Below are 17,759 nucleotides of genomic sequence, written 5' to 3' on the forward strand. Positions count from 1 at the left end.
TACCAATCGTCCACTCCAAACCTAGCCATTCTGTCACAGACTAGCCCCATTTTCTTTAGCCACTTGCCATTTCACTAGGCTAATAAACAAATACCAACTTAAATATACTTAGAGGATACCCTCCCGACCCTAGAAACACTAATATAGAATAAGAAGGATAATAAGTGTGGAAAAAAATCATAGCAAGGATTCTTTTTCACTTGGACAGAATTTGGACCCATATTTTCTTTCCTACAAGACAGTCTTAGTTGAGCATGTAGTATGGGCCAGTTGCTTTACCTATTTCGTATCACTTGATCATTAGGACAACACTGCTAAATAAGCATTATTATTATACCCAGTTCAAATATACAAAAACTAATACTCAGTGACATTAAGAAAAAAAAAATTACCCAGCAGGTTAGTAATCATGGAGCTGGGATTCTAACTCAGATCCACTCCCTCCAGGACTCCATACATGCTGCAGCCTCTGGATTATTCTTCAGAGAGAACTCAGTCCTGTTCAGTGTTAGGATTGTTTGTTTTTTGTGTGTGTGTTGGCCAAGGGCAGGAAAAACATTTTAGAGGAATTTCAACTAAAAGGCAAGTATATAAATAAATAATGTGCCTGCCTCCTTCTGAGGCATAGACTGCCAGCACCAAGCTTTGTTTTTTCCCATTTCTTTCAAAAGCAGAAGAGACATATGACATAATCAGAATTCCCTAAAATACACAATTTTAAGCTACCATTTATTTCTTAAGGACTTACTGAGTACACTCTGCATTTTTAAAAAGCTTGCTTCTCATAACGACCTTACAAAATAAATATGGTTCATTATACAGAAGAAAGAATTGAGGTTTAAAGTTTCAGTGGTCTATGCGAGGTAGCCAGAAAGAGGCTGGAAAAGTGAACCAATGCCTGTCTGACCCCAAAATTCATTCTCTGAAGTTTTACACTACCCTTTCCTACATTCATTAGAGTGACTCAGGTGTATCTTTCATAGTTACTCATTTTATGCCAGCTTAGAAGTCAAACATTTCTCTTCTGTATTCACCTCAGAAGCACTGCCTCATACACATAGTCTGAGCATGGTCTTTGGAGCCAGAATGCCCGCCTTTAACTCCCAGCGATACCACTTGGTAATGTGTGAGCCTGGGCAACTTAATTAACCTTTCTCCCTCAATGGATATAGTCCTAGTGCCTACATTATAAGTTATTGTGAGGATTAAATGAATTTAATACGTAGAAAGCAGTCCAAAGAGTATATGATGCATATTAAGACCTTTGCTAGGGTCTGTATGGAAGAATATATGATGCATAGTAAGTACTAGGTCAATATTCACACAGGAGAATATATGAGACACAGTAAGATCCGATCTCTTATGTTTGCTCTCACCAAATTTTGGCATGCCCCGCTCCAGCATGGCCCTCAGTGATGGCTCAGTTTATGCTACAGCTGCACCGCCCAACTCTCATTTTCTACCCTGGGTCTTCCCTGACACTAGAGTGTAACTCCCCTAGTGGCCCCCCACCAGGCATCATATGTGGAGGTGTGAGTGAATTATCTCCCTGTGTGGCAACCCCTGACCAGTATGGAATGAGAGGTGCTGAATAAATCCCTACCTCTTCCATCTCTCAGGATACCATTCAGAGGATCTTTGGTTGTGTGTGTGTGTGTGTGTGTGTGTGTGTGTGTGTGTGTGCGTGTGTGTGTGGTGGGTGGGAGATTTGGAGATGGAAATGCATGGAGTCCCAAGAAATAAGTGATCTGAGCTTCTGGGACTTCATAACAGGAGATAAATTTCCATACCTGCCCTCTGGGAGTCTGTTATTTCTGGTGCCAACCTGTTTCCCTCTCTATCTCATGTATAACATGGTGCTAAGTAAAGCAGAACAGCAGAGAAATAAAATCCATTGGATCACATATCCCACAGATGGGATCTTATTTTCCTTGGCCTAATACGACCTAAGTAATTCGCCTCCAGTAAGAAATTGACTCAATTCATGAAGTACAATTTAATGCATGAGGAACCAGCAGACATGAGCTCCAAATTCATGTCTACATTTAATCAGTTTTATGATCCTAAGAAAGATACTAAACCACTGTAAGTCCCAACTATCTTATTGAAAAAACAGGAGATATCATTTGATGATTTCTAGAATCTTTCCCATAAAATTAAAATTCTGATTCCCAATGCCTTTTGACAGTTACTAACACGGTACGAATTATTTGGAGCATATGATGAAAATAGATTCAAGATTGTTAAACATCTTACAATCTATCCTGCTTGAAATAGATGTGATAACACTTTTATTCATGTATTTGCAAATAATTTAATTTAAACATTTAAAATAAATCTCTCATACTTAAAATGTAAAAATAATCTAACCAGCGGGGCCTGGAAGCCTCAGTCAGTTAAGCCTCTGACTCTTGGTTTCCACTCAGGTTGTGATCTCAGGGTCGTGGGGTGGAGTCCCATGTGGGGCTCCACACTCAATGGGGAGTCTACTTCTCTCCCTCTGCCCCTCCCCCCCCACTCACACACTCTCTCTTTCCTTCTCTCTCTCAAATAAATAAAGAAATCTTAAAAAAAATCTAACCATTATTCACATGGTGGGCAGGCCACAGTTTGAAAAATACTTTGTGTAATAGCATCCCTGCAATTTGATTGCCACAACATTCTTATAGTATTAATACTATTAGTAAATCCCATTTGCAGCAAAAGGAAGTAAATTCAAAGAGGCTATACAATTTCCTTTCAGCTATATGGTAACTAGTTAGTGCACACAAAGTTTTCCATTAAGGTTCTAACTTTTTTGAAAACTAGTTTTCCACTAGGATCATACTAAAAAACAAACAAACAAACAATGAAGGTAGGAGATAAAATTTGTTCAATCAGACACATAAGGGAAGACAAATACCAACGTGATGAGGATATCTTCTGGTTTTGTAGAAATGCCTTTCTTCCTGCCTATATAGTAAAATCCTTGAGGTCACACAAAGATAAGTATCTTACGTAATGTTTTTTGTTCTCACTCTGGACTTGGACTCAGCAAGTGCTAAATAATTGATCACCAGATATATGAGTGATTGAGTGATTAATTGGGACTGGGAATTAGGAACAAGTTTATTTCCTCTCGGATTTCTTCCTTGATTTGTCAGTCCAGGTAGGGCAAAATGTCTCTCTGCTCTAATAATGCCAAGATTATTACAACATTTGCTATAGAATATTGGAATTCTCTCTATGTGGCTTTGCCTTGATAGCCCACGAACTAGATGAAAGGAAGCTCTGATGTTCAACCATTTATTTGTTGTGTGCCCCTAGGATGTGGTAGCTAGAAGAAATATGTGTTGAATCAACAAATGAATAAAAGACAGAAAGAATTTGGAAGAGAGAGAACAATTTGGTAATTTAGGATTTATGAATTTTGTGGAGTTATTTGAAGCTGGAGAGAGTAGTAGGATTAGAAACACAGGAACTAGACCCTTGGGGATGTTCACAGTTGGGAGGCGAATGGAGAAGGGAGGCAGAACCGAAGAGTCACTGACGATCAAATGGGAGAACCAGAAAAATGTGAGATTGTGCAAATAAAGAAGGAAGTGGCAAACCACTTTCATGGTCTTTCCATTACGATGTATTTATTGGGCCCTATATAAAGTTTATATTTAGCATGGATACTTAGAGTACCACTATAGGTTGCTATTTAACATCAGTTTGTGCTTGTATCGACATAACCACAACCCCGAGAACCTAAGGCAAGTGAGGCTCTGGAAACATGCAGCTCTGAGTCTGGAATTTCTAATCCTTGCTGTGTGGGCTGAAGCAAATTAGCCTGAATGTGTCTCAGTTTTGTTTGTACGGCAAACACATCACCATCTCCCTCATTGGGTTGTTTTATGCAATCACTAATGAAGCATTATGATAAAGCCCTTTGCAAATATGAAGCGCTATTGAAATGTAGAGTAATACACTGGACATCTTTGTATTCCATCAGACACATCCCGAGAGACATTTCCTTCCTTCCAGAACATGTACACTCAATGAAGTGTCCATCTGGCAAGTTAGACTCTGCCAAGAGTGGAAAGGCAAATTATTTTAAGGTAAACAGCTGAGTGCTAGCGTGCAAAGGTGGTAAAAGACTTGTAGCCCTGCTTGCATAAGGGTTAAGAATAGGGATTGAGATGCCCCAGAACGTGCAATGTACTTGATATTTTCCCTGGGGAGAATGAAGGCAGGGAAAATTTCTGGCTACCTGGGCCCCTTTGCCTTCCCTCCAAAAACATTACACTTGGCTAATGGAGCTGTAACTTTGTTTTGATTTCCTGAGTGGTCTTGAGTTACCTAATATCTGGCTTGCTTCCCTAAATGGTTGCTTCTTAGATCTCTCCAGTAAAATCATACTTAAAGCATTTTCATTAGGAACTGAGTACTACATGATCATAAAGTACCTCGTGAAATGCCTTGATTAGCAGAGATCAAAGGCTGAGCTTCATTAGTTTTGCTTTCTTTCCCCTCCTACTTTGTCTTTGCGTTCAACTGCATTAACCTGACTAGCTCCACTCTCCAGAGTTTTGCACAATCTGGAATAGATAACTTCTCCTGAGAAGTCTGGCTTTTCTTTGAAGCACATGGCTTGCAGGTTTTCTGTGGCCCAAGGAACAGTCAACAAGCTGTCTATTCCGTCCATTCTGTGGAGAGAACCAGCCCATTCTCAGCAAGTTTCTGCCGTGCTCCCAGGGTTGAGAAAGACTTGGATTAACACCATGGCCAGAGGTGTGAGCCTACGAGCCTGGCTTTCCTCACCAAACTGAGTCGTTTCAAACTCACCCAAGAGTCAAATTTGTTAACAAAACTCTGTACCATAATGTGGTGGTGAGGGGGTACTCCTCATTCAGGTACACCTCTTTAAGTTTCAAGTTTCTCACATGTAAATATGGGGTATTAGTGTTGACTTCACAGCCCTGTTGATAAGACGAAAATGAGATAATGTTTACAAAACACCTACCAGAGCCTAGCACACAGAAAGCAAGTAAGTGGTGATTTCGACACATGCCAACGCAAGGCAGCCTTAACAATTCTAGAAAGGAGAAGGGCTAATGCAGAGCTGTAACACGCTATTTTCTGGAAAATGTTTCCAATTGCTTAGCCACAGCAGCCTCCAATTTTCTTTTGGGTTAATATCCCGGTGAAGAATGGAAGATGTTTCCTTGGATTAGCTCTTTGGAGCCAGACAAACCTCAAACCTTCCCACAAGCACATGGAAGATGATGTCTACTCTTGGTCTAAGAACAAGAGACACAGTGGATAATCTGGCTTTCTGCATTGTGAGGTTGAGTGACATGAAGTAGAGACAAGGTAAGCTTTCTTTCTATATAGGAAACCTGTGGCAAAATTCGGCCATTTTCAAGATGGAAAAAGCACTCTCTCTGAGATTTTGGTTGAAGTCTCATTTGACCATGTCAATTTGTTTTTCTCCATCTCAGTTTTTCTTCATGAATTTTCTGTATTATGATAATGTAAATTTAAAAAAGCAGTTATAATATTTCTATTACCCATAATTATCACTAGCAATTAGCAATACTCACTGAGTGTTTACATTGTGCCAGGCACTATAAAAAGAAAGACATCTATTTAGACTTAGTTTAATTCAAGTAATAAAAAAGCTAACTACTCAAGTGTGTCCTCTGGTTCAGTAACCCTCCAGATTTTTACCACATGTAATGTTTGCATCATCCCTAAAAATTAAGTATGATCCTCATTTCCATATTATAGATGAAGAAATTAACACCAGGGAATTAAATATCTCCCCCAAAGTGTCATAGCTATTCAATAGCAAAACTGGGTTCCAACTCGTATCTCTGAATCCAGAACTCAGGTTCTTACCTGTTCCACCTAATTACCTCTCAGCCATGTTTTTTTAATACCCGCCCCCCACAGTTTTTCTTTCCAAAAACCTCCATGCTAAGGGTTGGAAAGGGTTGAGGGGTACGTAAACCAAATTATTAGTCTGAGCTCCCCTCCTAAAAATAGTTCACTTCTCAGGAAAGACATGGTACGTGGTATACCCCATCCTTTATCTCTATCTCCCCCTCACCTTGCATTAGATTTTAATTCCAATTCACTGCTAAATGTGATTTGATTGATTCCCTGTGGTACTTAATGCCCTGTATATGAAGGGGGCATTGCCATTTTATTGGTTGGCTAGATAAATGAACCCTTTCTGCACTACCTTCACCTCCCATTCTCACTGCGTCAAAGATGTTTATAGGGAAACCGAACAGGAATTTTACCCTCCCTCCTCCAATTTCCAGTTCCTCAGAACACATCCAGTGGGGCATAATTGAGGATCCATGCTTTGTGGGATACACCCTATAGGAAACTCCAGTGGCGAGAACTAAAGCTCACAGAAGTTAATCAGTGCTTTTACTCTTGGATTTCAAGACCTTCCCTATAAAGATGTGGCTTGAGCTTGGCTTCCATTTATAAAGTGAAAAACCTGTATATTTAAAACATATTTACAAAACACTAAAGGTTTCAATGATTAAGGATCACAGAATACTTTCTGAGGATAATTTTTATATTATATCATAGGTAATAGTTATTTATCAATGTGACCAATAGATTTTGCAGTCTTGAGGACAGGATGAGATTTATTTACCTTTGAACATTCAGCTTGGTATAGTGCCTAGCGCATGGAGGCCAGTAAAATATTTGTTGATGCACTGGTTGAATGAGTACATGAATGAAGTTCATCAGTGTATAAATCAGTCATCTTAAGGATTACTATGATGGCTATTTTTATATGTCGATTCAACGGGGCCATGAAGTGCCCAGATATTTGTTTAAACATTATTTTGTGTATGTTTGCGAAGGTGTTTCTGGAGGAGATAGACATTTGAGTCATTTTTACTCTCCAAATGGATGGGCCTCATCCAATTCACTGAAGGCCTGAATAAAAGAAAAGATGCTGAGTAAAAAAGAGTTTTCTCTCTCTCCTTGACTGTGTTCAAGCTGAGAAAATGAGTCTCCTCTTGTAATTCAAGTAATAAAAGCTAACACTTGGACTCACACTCAGACTAGAATTTAAGCATTGGCTTTCTTGGGTCTCAGGCTCATGAAACTATACTCACATATACTAATAGCTTGCCTGGATCTGGACTTACCCGTCTCTATAATCACATAAGCAATCCTTAGCAATAAATCTTTGTCTGTCTCTCTCTCTTTCTGTATATATACACATATATGTACACAAACATACACAGTTGACCTTTGAATAACATGGATTTGAACTTCACAGATTCACTTATACCTGGATTTTTTTTCAGAGTTGACAGCAAAAGCCACAAGGCATTTATTTACAACTGCCTGTTCAAGTTTTCACAGGATTGAATCAAAGGCGACTGGCCAAGAGATCTCACCTGCTGTCTCCTGAGTATCCGCGGAGGCCAGCCAAAGCTTTTAGCAGCCTTCAGGGCCGGGACCGGGCAGGGCTGCAGGTCGCCCTGTGTGCAGGATGGAGTGGTCCGGTGAGCAATCCCAAGAGAAACTCCAAGTTCTCGGGGTTCCAGGGTTGCTGGCCTTGCGCCCTTCCTGTGCTGGCAAGGACCCTCCTCCCATCCTGAGGCTTCCAGAAGCCAGGCAGCCACGTATGGCAGCAGCTGCTGCTAACCACTGCCTGTGGGTACCCCTCCACATAAGGGGCAGCTGTATGTACTATGCCTCCCAGCCACTGTTACCTCCTGTGGGCCTGCCCTGTGCCTGCTACTGCAGATCCAGACCCCCAGGTGCAGAACATCACAATCGGGGGGCCAGGCCAGCTGCCTCCGCAGTCCCTGGCCTGCCGGGGCACCTCTAGGCCGATTTTTTTCAATAAATACACACACAGACTATTGCAAATGTATTTTTATCTTCGTTGTGATTTCCTTAATAATACTTCTCTAGCTTACTTCATTGTAAGAATACAGTCTAATACATATAACATACACAATATGTATCAATCGGTTGTTTATGTTATTGGTAAGGCTTCCAGGCAATGGAAAGTTGTTAGTAGTTGAGCTTTTAAGGAGTCAGAAGTTATACACAGATTTGCAATTGCAGGAGAGTGTTGGTGCCCCTGACCCCTGCATTGTTCAAGGGTCAACTATAAACTGTATAGGATAGTTATCTATCATCACCATGCTGTGCATTAGATTTCTAGAACGCATTCATCTTGCATAACTGCAATTTTGTACTCTTTGACCGACATATCTTCACTTCCTCTTCCTCACAGCCCCTGGCTACCACCATTCTACTCTCTGCTTCTATGAGTTTGATTATTTTAGATTTTTCAGATAAGTGGTAACCTGTAGCAGTTGTCTTTCTGTGTCTGGCTGATTTCACTTAGCCTTATGACCTCCATGTTCATCCATGTAGCTGCAAATGGCAGGATTTTCATAAGGTCTATTGCTCTCATTTCTGGCTATGTATCTGAAGGAAGTGATATCAGGATCCTGAGAGATATGTATCTGAACTCCCATGTTCGCTGCAGCACTATTCATATTTGCCAAGACATGGAATCAACCTAAATTTCCATTTATGAATGAGTGCATTAAATAATGTGGTATATACATTAAACGGAATATTACTCAGCATTAAAAAAGTTTCCTTCCTAAATGAAATTAATTTGTTAACCATGTTGTTTCATGTTTGAATGAGGTCACCATCTAATTGTTAGGCACAGTGTCTGACATTCAGTAGACATTGAGAAGGAACGAGTTAGACCTTGTGACACTAATAGGGGTTGTCTTTGGAACTGTTCCCAGCTTTTCCCCAAATGTGCTTCTACCAGTCTGGGGAGGGAGGGCAACCATGGAACTTAGATTGTGTCAGGAGAGAGCTCAGAAACTAATCCTGGAAAGCTGCATATGAATATATGTAACACAAATTTATGTAAGAAACCATGGTGGATGTTCTAAAGGCAGTGTAACAAAGTGGTTAAGCTTCAGCTCTAGAGTCAGATGACCTAGATCCATGTTCTGATAGCCATGTGATTTTTTTTAAATTTTATTTTATTATGTTATGTTAATCACCATACATTACATCATTAGTTTTTTTTTTAAAGATTTTATTTATTTATTTGACAGAGAGAGACACAGTGAGAGAGGGAACACAAGCAGGGGCAGTGGGAGAGGGAGAAGCAGGCTTCCTGCTGAGCAGGGAGCCTGATGCGGGGCTCGATCCCAGGACCCTGGGATCATGACCTGAGCCGAAGGCAGACGCCTAACGACTGAGCCACCCAGGCGCCCCACATCATTAGTTTTTAATGTAGTGTTCCATGATTCATTGTTTGCGTATAACACCCAGTGCTCCATTCAATATGTGCTCTCTCTAATACCCCTCACCCAGCTAACCCATCCCTCCCGCGAACCCTGTTTGTTTCTCAGAGTCCATAGTCTCTCATGGTTCATCTCCCCTTTTTATTCCCCCCCCCTTAATTTTTCCCTTCCTACTATCTTCTTTAAAAAAAAAAAAAAACATGGGCGCCTGGGTGGCTCAGTTGGTTAAGCGAGTGCCTTCGGCTCAGGTCATGATCCTGGAGTCCCTGGATCGAGTCCCGCATTGGGATCCCTGCTCAGCAGGGAGTCTGCTTCTCTCTCTGACCCTCCCCCCTCTCATGTGCTCTCTCTCTCAAATAAATAAATAAAAAAAAACTTTAAAAAAAACAAAAAAATAAAAAAACATCTAATATATTATTTGTTTCAGAGGTACAGCCATGTGATTTTATACAAATTGCTTAATTTTTCTGTTTCATTTCCTCACCTATGGAAAAAAAATATTAGTATATACTTCATAGGATTGTTTTAATGGTAAGAATTAATGTAGGCTCAGTACTTTTAGCATTTCTGACACATAGGAAGAACTGAATTTGTGCTTGTGATTATTATCATGAACACCTTTTAGAAAGGAAGGAGCTAAGGCTTAGAAAAGTAAAGCAACCCACCTAAGATGACACAGCCAAGGAGCAGAAGAATTGAGTCTTGAACCCAGTTCTACCTAATTCCAAAACCTGTGTTCTTTCCCATTATTTCAGTGTTTCTCAAATTTGAGTGATGGCTAGACTCCTTTCAAAAGAAACAGAAGTTCTGTTTAATGTCCATGTTGATTTAAATTATTTTTGTTAAAATGTTGCTAAAATATATCCAATTCTAAACCTGGATGTAACTTCTTATGTCTATAAATCATTTAAACTATAAAATTTAAACACATTTACTACTTAAATACAAACAAAAGTTGCAATGCAGTGAAATTCAATTTAGTAACATTTATTTAATGTGAAGGATGTTGTTGTGTTCTTGAAATTAAAACCACTCACAAAGGAACATGGTACTCACTGTTAAGGTTCAAGTTCTTTTGCGGTCATCGTGCCCATACATCTGTGTGCTGTGAGATCAGTCATTTTTTCCACCACTCTTCTCTGTTCCAACTACTGTGGAACCATAACATGATGTCATTTGGCCTTCACTTGGCAGAAATGCACCGTTTACATAGTAATTCTGCCTCCATGTTTTTTTCACTCTAGCCCAGGATGAAGTAGAACTACTTGGGTACAACAAACTCAAAACAAAAACACTATTGAATATGGGGACAATTCTTGGTTGTGAGGTTGCCATCAGATGGTCAAAAATATGCTTATGTACATATTTTTAGATTGCAATTGATATGAAATTCCCAAGTTAAAAAATCTCATAGACTACTGGGAATATGCTCAAGGATCCCCAGAGGAAAAAAGACCTTAGTTTAGGAAGTTCTGAGCTGCTCTCTTTTGGTCTTACTCCTCTCTCCTCCCATCTGGAAGAAGCATTCATTTATGCTAAATGATTTAGAATAATGTTTGAGTCATGCTAACATAGTGCTGACTGGAAGGAAGTAAGAAGCAACAGTGAATTACCTTTTCAAGTTTGTGTACAATGGAGAGTAACAAAGATATTTTTCCTGAATATGTAGAATTAATGATGTTGGAGAGGGATGATTTTTATTTATTGCTGGCTTTCTTGGTTGAGAAAAGATGGAGTCACAATCATGGCTGACTATTATTTTACTCTTTTTAAAGCGACAATCAGTGACTAATGCTTATCTGGCATGTTATCATTTATAAAGGGCTTTCTCCAGTTTGATTATCTTCCATCTTCAACCACACCCAGATGAAGAAATTTCTCAAAGCAATAATCATAAGTTAAGGAGTTGTTATTTAAACCAGGTGTCCTAAATTTGAACTTCCCTACTTTCTGTGGTACCACGCCACCTCCCATGAAGCGTACTGCTGCATGCACCCTCTTCTGGACACGAATGGGAGAGAAGGCATCATATATTGTATGTTACGCCTGAGTTTCTCCCTCTTCAGAGGCAAGAAGACTTGAACTTTCACAGAAGTCATAACAAAATGTTAAGGGCATGGAGCTCTGGACTTATATTGCATTTTTATTACTTACTGGCTCTATGATTATGGAAAAGTTATGAAAAGTTGTGTAAACCCTCCAAGCTGCAGTATTCTCATCTGAAAAATAAGAAGGCCATGCCCTTTTCATGGGGTTATTTTAAAGATTAACCAAGAAGATAGATATTAAGAGCTGGGCACAATACCTGTGCATAGCACACTATTAATATAGAATGTGTAATGTTTACTCTTTGCCAGACACTCCTTATATGCTTCACATATTAACTCAATTATTCCTCCTATAACAACCCTTTGAGTTAGATTATTTTATTCCCATTAGACAGAGGGAGAAACTAAGGAACAGACAGATTAAGTGAGTTGTCTAAGGTCACCCATCTGGTAAGTTTTGGTGGTGGGTTTTGAACCCAGACTTCTGAACCCAAAATCTGTGTTCCAGAGTTTGTGCTTATTGGAAGGCTAGCCACCACCTCTCCATCTTTCCTAGCTTTTAGTATTGTTGCTAGAAAAAGAGATTCTCTTTATTTACTCTCCCATCCTGCCATCTACCCCTATTTCCATGGCCACTTTTGAGATCTTTTTAAGATCCTTCCTGAAATAGTGCAACATCACTCAAATCTTTTACCCAATTATAGTCTTAGCTCCATCTCATTCATTTTCCACATCGCAGCCAAGCACCAGGTCTAATGTGACCATTCCTCTTCCTCATTACAACCTCTCTAAAGTTAATAATTACCCTCCAAATATTGTCCTGATCTGAGCCCCGCTTTCCTTTCCAATCTCAGCCCCTTCCACCTCCTTCCACTTGACATTCTAGGAATCCAGACTATTTGTAGTTTCCTGAAAACGCCCTTCACTTCTATCATGCTCTGAAGCATTTTTCCTACTAGCTCGACCATGTTTCTACGAATGGCTAAATTCTTCATATCCTTTAAAACTTATTTTAAGCATCCTCTTATACAAGAAGTCTTTTCTGATATCCTTACTTGTACTTCCTGAATTCTAGATGTGATTATATTCACATTTACTAAGCAAGGAAGTATTCTAATTCTCAAAAAAAAAAAGGGCACCCCCAAACAGTACGATCAATTACTGTGCAGAACTGTGACATCATGGAGGAGTTTATATCAGAGTCACTTTCGGCAGATACTAAATAGCAACTGAACCAAATGTTATCGCCAGATTTCCTGCTGGAACAATAGCAGTGTTGAGTGAATCCAGCTCTGGTCGTGTTCATGTATCAAGAAATCTTTGTATAACACTTTGTGATCATCAAAGTTCAGAACATGTTTTCCCAAGACCTTCCCACCTTTTCTTTTTCCCTCCCAAGCCTCATTTCCTTATTATTAAGTTCATGTTTGTCAAGAAAAAAATTGGCCTCTATCTATCTGATTTGTTTACACTTGACTCATCAAAAATGTTTGTAAAGATGTTTGATGTCCCAGAAGCCTCTTGAGCCTCTTGGTGGTTCTTTAAGACATTTTTTTTTTTTCTGAGAACTGAGACTGTTTCTGGCCAAATCCAAGTAAATGGGAACTTCAAATAACTTAAGACTATTAAAGGGATCAAAATATATGCATGAACATGCTGGCATGTGCGCTCTTGTCCTTAAGTTATATAACCAGGCACAAGGAAGGGTTTCAATTTCTCCCTGAAGGTAAATTTCAGGAAACAGGTTGTTGCACAACATGACCTAAGGAACCCTTCTTAAACTAGTACACAGTTCCCTGGGCCCTATTGGGATTTCTTTGTCCTTGATGTCACTAGCATTTCAAAATCAGAAGGTACCACCTCCCAGACAATAGCTAATCTAAGGATTTCTTTCAGAATGACCTTTGGCTTACTGCTGGCTAAGGCAGAGTAGGGTCCTTCCTGCCAAATCACCTGCATTCTTGCTTTCTGGCGATACCAGGTAGTCTCTCCCAGTCTGTAGAAGAGCAAGCAAGCCCAAGAAAAGATAATGCAATCCATGTGTCCCAGCATAAATGTCTCTGTTTTTTACCACATGGCCGTAAGTCATTTACTCAAAGGTTCCAAATTATATTTTAAAAGTTCAACAAATAGTTCATTGTACAACAGACTTGGGCACTTAATTAGAAACCGCAATACTTTGCTTATTGTATGTAATATTAAATGGCCCTTTTCTTCCATTATCCAAGTGTTGTAGGTAATTTATCATGGAAGATGTCTTGTGCAGTACACTATGAAAGTACTGCAACTCTATACAAGTTACACAATTATGGCCTCGTTTGAGAAAAGGGTTTTCAAGAACACTTCCTTAATAGTTCTTCCTGGTCACTTTTTCTGATCCCTCCCAAACCACAGGATGTCCTAACTTTAAAACTTACCACAACAGCAACAAAGCCCCCATCTAGTTGCTAAACACTCTTGGAGGCTTCCTTTTTGGAATTCATTTTCAGTTCTCTGCCATTGCAAGTCACTAGAGGAAAATCATCTTATTGTTTCAAAGCCAGAGAACAGAAATTGAATTCAATCACCTCTTTGGATGTGTTGACACCATGACATCCTGATTTATCATTCCTAAACCCTATTACCCTCTTGCACCAGTCAGTAACCCTTAGAGGAAGGAAGAGATGGCCATACAGTCCCTGCCTCTATATATCTGAATGAGAAGTAGAAACTTACTTACCTAATGCCAAACAGCTGGATATGTGAATACATCCTGATGCTTCCCTTCTTTATTCCATATTCAGCCAGATGTTTGGCATCACAGAGACAACACCTAATGTTTCTAAAAGGAGTTTCAAAAATACTATGACTCTTCAGATTGGGAAGATGGGAAAACAAAGACCGAGTAAGATATAATTGAAATCTATGCAATCATGAAGGATTTAAATAAGTTGGCTATAACTCGTTCATGAGATCTCAGAATACTAGAAACATCCTTTGAAATTCGAGAGACTTTAAGCAACAAACAAAAGGACAACTGAGTTGAGAATAAACATATGGAACTTGTTACCCCAGAGGTAGGGAATGAAGATACAGATGCTAATTCAAAAATATTTACATATATTCACAGACGATCAACAGAGTTATTAAAGGCAACAAAAATATTTGGGGTACATTGTGAACTTTTGGATATTGGTGTCATGGAGGACAATTCCAACTTTTAGCGTGCATTCCTTGGAGTAACTGTCTGTATCCATACACTGGGTTGGTTGAAATCCAGTCTGGCGATTGTTACTTGCATGGTAGCTGCTTATAATTATTTGTTGAATGAATATTAATATGTATAGTGCTCGAAAGCACTAAGCTTGAAAGTACATAAACTCTTACATATGCATTCACATTTTACCCTTATTTTAATGCTTTCATGTTGAAAAGGAGCAAAATTCCCAAGAGAACTGAGATGAAGGTAGCATGGGGCGGGGGGATAATGATTATGGCAGAGTAATTACAGTTTTGAGCTCTGGGGTCAGAACTGTCTAGAACCCCAGCTCTACAAATCACAGTCTTTATCACTTCAGACAAATTACTTAAACTCTCCAAGCCTTAATTTCCTTGTAAGTAAAGTGAAAATAATGAAAAGTCTACCTCCTATGGTTTCTGTGAGAATTAATGAGATATCCCATATAAAGCATATTGTCCAGTCCCGGCACATAGTAAATATTCAATAAATATAAGCTATTTTAGAGATAAGAAAGTTTATTTGCAAAGATATTAAGTAGTCTAATTATCCCACAAAACATGGCTTATTAATTATAATACTAAAAATCAAACAGAATTTTTTGGAATCTGAACCCTGTGTTCTTTCCATGTGCCTGGCATAAGCTATTTGGCCAAAGACAAAAGACTGGACTGAGTTGTCCAAGAAGAAAGAACCCTGGCATTTGGCGTCTGAATGAGCTTTCCCATACAGTGACAAATGAACGCTATAACTCATTAAGTAGTGCATATTTTAAATGGATTTCTGTTTGTTTTGTGATAAAAAATATCCAGTTTATTTTTGAATGATGATAGTCAACCATATGTTTGAATTTGTGAGCTTACCACGATCATCCTGGCAGTGTTTGCTATATATTAAATAGATTCTATCTATAGTTTTAAGTAACAACAAATATTTGCATTTATAGAAGATGTCTTATGGTTAGAAGAGGATTAGACAAAATGATCTGAAGGGAACATTGCAGAAGTGCTCCCTAACAACCTTATTCCTCCAATGAGGCCAACGTTGCAGACCAAGTTTAGCATGAAAATTAATTAATGTTCTTTCCAAGATGTCTTACAAAATAAGCCAGCTAGTGTGTTGGGATAATAGAAAAAAAGATCCTTTATAATATCCTTTTTAGTAAAATATAATCACCAAAAATATTTCATCTACACCGTGGTTATTTGTACTTAAGGGTAGAATGTGCTTAGTCACAGTTGAATTCATATTTCTCTTACTTTAAATAAAAGTGAATCAGGTTATTGCATAGTATGGGGCACACTGATTTCAACTGCTTATCTTATTTTCACTCTACCACCTCCTTCACCATCACAAACACCACGTGGCACATGCGTCTAGTGGTGCAGACCCAAAGAGTATGTAACATGTAGACCAAAGGTGGTAATTGTGTCAGTTAATCCTTGCTGTGTAACTATCACCTCAAAACATTTTGGCTTACACAACAAAATGTATGATTCCTGACAATTTGGTGAGTTGCCTGAGTAGTTCCAGTCTGGGCCCACTTAGCAGCTCGGCTGGGGCTGGGGTGGTCAGGATGGCATTACTCACAAGTCTGGTTGTTGGTTCAGTGTCAGTAGGGTGACAGGCCACATGTCTCTCATTATCCCACAGCCTCGCCCAGATTTATTCACATGGTGCTGGTTGCAGGATTCCCAAGAGAAGCAAGCAGAAAGTCCCGATAAACAAGTGATTTTCAAGCCTTTATTTGTGTCATATTGTTGATTGTCTCATAGGACAAACTGGTCATGAAGGCAAGCTCACAGTGAGGTGTGGTTAAATAAACTTTGACTCAGTGGAAAGAGCTGCAAAGTCTCATGGCAAAGACTGTCATGGTAAGAGGCATAAAGAGCTGAGGTGATATCTCCCCGCTACCGCAGACCATGTAGGACACTATCCTGTGAGAATTCTCTACCAGAAGTTGTTTTGCATTTCACAAAGAACCTTTACTACCATTCTTTATTCCATTCTCTCAAAAATTTTGAAGGGAAGATCAATGATAAAGATAGGCATTTAAAAAAATTAGTCGTGTGACTTTGGTCCAGCCATTTACCATTTCATCACTAGATAGGATTTCAACAGCGTCTGTGTCATGACATTGCTGAGAGAATTAAATGAGATGATTTTGTGTAAATTATTTAGCACAAGCTGAGATTATTAGCTTTTCTTATTCATTTAAAATTACTCTCTGGGCACTTAACCATACGCCTATGAATCACTGTAGAATATTTCTAAGATTTTGTTAGGTAACATTATTGAGCCAAATTATCTATACTTTATTCTAGTTTTTATCTCTTTAATTTTTTTATTATTTTAGTACAGTTGACCCAGAATGTTACATTTCTAGCTTTAATTGAGGCAAATTACTTAGCATTTTGGATCCTATGTTGTTTTCCTCACTTGTGAAATAAGCATAAAAATCATTATATCTGCCTCATAAGATTGCTGTGAAAATTGCATATAAATACCTACAGAAATGTCTGTCACATCATAAATACACAACAAATGATGATTGTTATTATGTCAGGGCATTGGACTAGACACTATATATATATATATATATATATATGTATATGTACACACAGAGATAAAAATATTTATTAAACATGTCATTATGTATACTACAGCCTATTTGAAGAGTAAGACATTAAAAAGTTAACACATCAATAAATTATAATTGCAAATCATGATTAGTACCATGATAGATAATATTATGAAAAGTAACATAGAGATGAACTTCTGATCATGGGATGGCGACAGGTCTCTCCAGTAAAGTACTATTTCAGCTAAGAATTCATCAATCCAAGAAATTTGAGATTTTCCAGAAAAGAAAAATTAAAGGCAGAGATAAAACAACTTTCTCAAGGTTGTACAAGGGAGAAGTGGATAACCCAGGAAGTTTCTCTGCAATAACACAACTGCTCTAAACGTTATTGGCCCTGGGGACAAATGTTGCTGAACTCTCAGTGAGCTTGATAGCATCTCAGAATGTTAAACTCTACTCATCTGTGTGTTGTTCTCCTATTTACCTTATTCAGCTTATGGAAACTTTAACCTGAACCCTGAAAAAACCTAAACTGTGGCTTTTGAAACTAAAAACTAGTAATTCTGTGCTTTGTTGTAGTCTATAATCCTGCCATGTAAAATTTTAAGATGCTC

At 38.7% G+C, this 17,759-nt stretch overlaps 1 long non-coding RNA gene across 1 annotated transcript in view; it reads right to left on the bottom strand.

Annotated features, from left to right (window-relative positions):
- LOC148164604 (uncharacterized) overlaps positions 1 to 17,759 on the bottom strand; it is a 32,587-nt gene that overhangs the window by 5,855 nt on the left and 8,973 nt on the right. The window contains exon 3 of the long non-coding RNA XR_015768089.1: positions 10,353 to 14,165. This is a non-coding gene — a long non-coding RNA (uncharacterized LOC148164604). The remainder of the gene's footprint in view (positions 1 to 10,352; positions 14,166 to 17,759) is intronic.

Source organism: Eumetopias jubatus, unplaced genomic scaffold, assembly GCF_037043125.1.
Source record: "Eumetopias jubatus isolate StellerSeaLion01/CBP00866 unplaced genomic scaffold, mEumJub1_p1.0 scaffold_4, whole genome shotgun sequence".
NCBI classification, from domain to species: Eukaryota; Metazoa; Chordata; class Mammalia; order Carnivora; family Otariidae; genus Eumetopias; species Eumetopias jubatus.